This window comes from Podarcis liolepis (assembly GCF_965112155.1).
Source record: "Podarcis liolepis genome assembly, chromosome: 2".
In the NCBI taxonomy this organism is placed as follows: domain Eukaryota; kingdom Metazoa; phylum Chordata; class Lepidosauria; order Squamata; family Lacertidae; genus Podarcis; species Podarcis liolepis.
The window spans coordinates 108624606-108629018 of record NC_139555.1 but is presented as its reverse complement, the minus strand read 5'-3'; the positions used below and the strand labels follow the sequence as shown (position 1 = coordinate 108629018).

At 43.0% G+C, this 4413-nt stretch overlaps 1 long non-coding RNA gene across 1 annotated transcript; it reads left to right on the top strand.

Annotated features, from left to right (window-relative positions):
* The first annotated feature begins 275 nt into the window (after positions 1-275).
* Positions 276-3807, top strand: LOC310702060. Its single transcript, XR_014523178.1, has 3 exons — positions 276-638; positions 2579-2686; positions 3658-3807. It is a non-coding gene; the product is annotated as an uncharacterized lncRNA (long non-coding RNA).
* The last annotated feature ends 606 nt before the right edge of the window (positions 3808-4413 follow it).

The window sequence follows — 4413 nt, the reverse complement described above, 5'->3', positions numbered from 1 at the left end:
TTGTGCACACCTTTCATACTGCTGTGAGCAGCAACAGAATAAAAAAGTGAGCTCCTTCTAACAGAACTTTCTAGCAATATGGATGATCAAGCCAGAATGCAGGCTATATGAGAATTGGATGCTCAGAACATCTTCGTGTCACAATTGAAACCCAGAGCTGAACAGGAAACCCAATGAAAGGAGCAAGGAATTCTTCCTTAAAAGATGAGATCTGGGACGTTCTGTGCAGCATTCAGCTGATCCCTCAGCCCATCTGGATTTGTCCTAACAACCAGCACTTTGTGCCTGAAATGGCCCAAGGCAACCACTGCCTTCATCCTTGCTATTCTTCACTGTCAACTCAGGATATTGCCAAAGGCTCCTTGGACCTTTAAAGGCCACCAGGATGAGGCAAGAAGCCAAGAAGGTTCCTTTTGGCCTTATATAATGGATGTCTTGAACTCGGCTCCTCAAACTGCGCAGTGTGTTCTTGTCTGCCCTGAAAGCCTGCGATTTCTCAGCTGCTAGCCTTTGAAAGCTGTCTTTCCATACAAAAGGCATTCCAATGGAGCAGAGCTTGTTTCTTGGTAATCAAAGGCCACGTCTGCTTCAGGTCTGGCTACTTACATTTTGTGTTCTGCTTTGCTTCAGGACTGGAGGTAAGTATGGTCCCCACTTCCTGTCCCTGAACAGGTGAAGCAAGAATAAGCCACACTTCTACATAGGTTGAATCTATGAGCAACCCAGGGGGGGGGGTGTACTTTGGGGCAAGAGTGGAATATATGCCTCCTTTAGTGGGGTTGTGATATTTCAGTGTTAGAGCTCTTGCCTTCCGTGAAGAAAGCCCCAAGTTAATCCCTTACCTACCATCTCCAGTTGAACGTTTCAGTGAGAAGATCGTGACGTATCCTGATAATGGGGCAAAATAGACAAGGCAGTTCCCTATGTTTGTAGAAGTGAATCAAATCACCCACCTCTTGTTGCATGTGTATAGTTGGAGAGATTTAGGGCTCATGCACACTGCTGCTCACCCTGTGCTTTTGAGGCAAGGGCCAAGGGGTTTTCCATTTCCCCCCACCACTTTCTTCAGGAAAACTCACTACTTTTGGCTGAATCCAAACAAATGTCAATCCACAGAAAACCCGACTGATGATTGCTTCGATTCTTTTTTTTTTTTAAGAATAATTTTTTATTAACCGACCAATCACATCAAATCAAACCAAATTACATAAATTCCAAATTACACAGCCGAATTTTAAATTTTTGTTGGGGGTACCCATATTTCAAGTCCCGAAGGGGATCCAATCAACTTCTTGCTTCTTACTGCTGTTTTAATGTTCACAAATCTAACCTTATGATGTTCACAGTACTATCCAGTCCTTCCTTATTGTTTTTCCACATCTCTTGTTGTTATTTTCATATATTTTTCCTTTCTCTTTGTGACCTCTGATAGACTCCACAAGCTGGTTGGAACAGTTTGTAATCCTGCGTGGATATTTTTTTTTTTTATCCAGTAGCCATATCCAGACGTTTTCCATGTAACATCACTTCCATATATCAAAACACTCTTAGCGTCATTAATCTTCACCAATCTGCCTCCTTTCTGAAACCTCTGAGGAGATTCACCAGGAATGCAGTCTGAAAACAAGTCCGTTCTTCCTCCCGGCTATAAATCCTTTGGCAAGATGGCGACCCCGAATTAATTGCTGCGCCATTCCAAAAGCTCTTATTGCTTCTTGATCTCCATAAAGCATACTTTTGGTTAAAGTTTATCTCCACACAGACCTTAATCATCCTGCTTGGGTTAGTTCAACCGACGATTCTTATGAGGAGGGGTTCTTGTAAATCACATAGAAGGAAAGTAAAAAAGGTCGTCCCCCATTCAGTCCCATTGTCAACATACCCAGCCTTTGGTGTATCTTCATCGTAAAATATTCCTGTTTCTCCGACCCGTTGTCTTCTTTCGCAGAGGTCACTTAAATTAGCAGACTTCACTCCCCTTCTTCAATATGTGCATTTGCTTATTTTGTAATTAATTATTCCAAATTGCTGCAGCTAGTGCGCGATCAGAGACAGCGTCCAGTAGAGCCGAGGTCCACACGGGGACATTCTGCCTAGGGCCCTCACCCCCTTCTTTCGAATTAGGAGTGATTTATGGGCACAGCAGGCAAGGGCAGTGTTCCCCATTTCCTTGGGGCAACAAGGGAGGCTCCCTACTCCCATAACAGCCTCTTAATTACCCCGTGTGGGTCGGAGAGATGGTATTTTCGGCCATCTTCCAATGCGCCCCTAGTGGCCCCCCCGATGTTTGCTTCGATTCAGAGTGTACCATCTTCGAGAAAGAAGATCCAGCTGTCTAGGTTGAAGGTGTCGCTAGTCTCAGGCCACAGGAGCGTGCTACAAATTTGCATACAATTTCCATCTCTTAATATATACACAGAGATGCAAATTTTGTCTGACTGTCCAAGGGAAAAAAGATTATACCATTTCTGTTCTGGGGTCTCTTCTGACAGCTATGTGTGCTGATAGGATTTTGGTGGGTTAGGGCATTGAATATCAATTGGTCCTTCCACCAATGAAATACTGTCTCTTACAACAGATGCTGTGAAATGCAGAAGATGCATCATAACAGGTCCTGGCGAGCCATGCCTACCGAATCATATGACATGTGAGGCATCATTCTGTATGATGTCAGAAACCTTTTCAGGTAAGGAGACTCTCCTGTCGACGTTCCTCCTTTTTTATGGTGGGCCTCAGTGTAGAAAACAAAGTCCTTGTACAATACTTCACTGTTGGAATTTGGGGGAGAATGAGGCTTATATTCGGGCCAATGCGGTAATAAATTTAGTACAACAGTTCGAATTTTCTGGTCAGGCTCTGAATTCACTTGGTAATGTAAGGAGTAACATCTTTTACCAAAGCAGTCAATGAGCAATTGACAGAGCTGTCCCTTTCCTCATCCAACATGGTGCATGATGCGTAGCGTATTGTCACATGACAGTGCATTGGTTGGCAAGTGCAAAGTCTCAGCAGCAATACGAAAAAGACCAAGCATTTCCAATGAAAATGGAGCATTAGAGAGCTTCCCCCCCAACTCCATTTTGAACACATGGATTCAGTTGTGAAGCTGGGGAGATTCGTGGACATATCACTGCAAGGCAGACTGTGCAACAGTCTTCCAGCAGTAATGGAAGAGTTACCTCATTAAAGTCTTGAATGCCAGCTATATTCTTATATTAAGCCACATTACGTAAAGGGACCTTGCTTAAGAAGATGAAATGTTGGAGAGGGACAGGAAAAGTAAGATTTCTGCATCAAGGAACTGGCATGTCACTTAGAAAGTGGCCTATTTTTCAGTCTGAAGGGAAAATATTTGGGATTTATCCTTGACAACAATGGTGGAGTTTCTGAGATTTATGGGTTTGTTTTTTTAGACATATATTTTGCATATGCTTTAACCTACTTTTATTTTAATGTTGACACTTAAGTAGCTTTAGCAAAATGAATTCAAATGTCTGTTTTAAGTATACTTTTCAAGATTGAGTTCAAAACGTAAAGTATAGTTGGAAGAGGAGTAACCTTTGTCCTCTCTTTTGGTATGGATTTTGGACTAATACAATAAAATTATCTTCATTGACTGGTTAATCTCAACAAAGATATTTCTCTATCTCTCTCCAGTTGAAACTGGTGAATTGGTGAAAGCCTTCAAAGAATGTGGCCCTGATCATATGAAAAGGGCATGTGGAATGGAAATATCAGGTGCAACGAAAATGAAAACGTCGTGCTGTGAAACTGACTTCTGTTTTGACTGATTTTACTATTCTGTTCCTAAATGAGGACCACCCATTTGTGCCCACTCATTTATGCGTTCCTTCACTGTAACTTCTCCCCACAAAAGTGTGCAACTGACTGCAGCAAGAGGGTGGGACGGGATGTTCCTTGATGAGTTCATAGACACCTACCAAGCAGTGCTTTACACTGTCTACTCTTACCTTCCCCACACCTGACCTCATATGAAGTCAGGCGTAGGGTGGATGTGGGCTGGGGTGGGGGGTCTTCTGAAATAGCCTCTTGTGCCAAATGGGGAAGACCAGAATGCTTCCTTATGCCCAGAGGCCAGAGTTCCCCTCCCTTGCTAGAACTGGGCAAATCACAGAAAATTTTATCCAAAACATTCACTTGTGGTTGGGATAGTGATGAGATTCATTAAACAAGAGGGCGAACTTGGATGGTCTCTGCTTGCTCGTGAGAAAAACCATCTGCCTCAATTCATAGGACAGTTTTCTATCTTGGTCTGTTCTCTGTCTGAGTCTCATGATTCTCTGCAAACTCTGAATGATCATGAGTCCCATTCCTAGAGAGGGATCGTACATTTGGCATAACAGGCATCTGCCCTAATTCTGACAGGACCCTGATTCTTTATCAGCTCTTAAC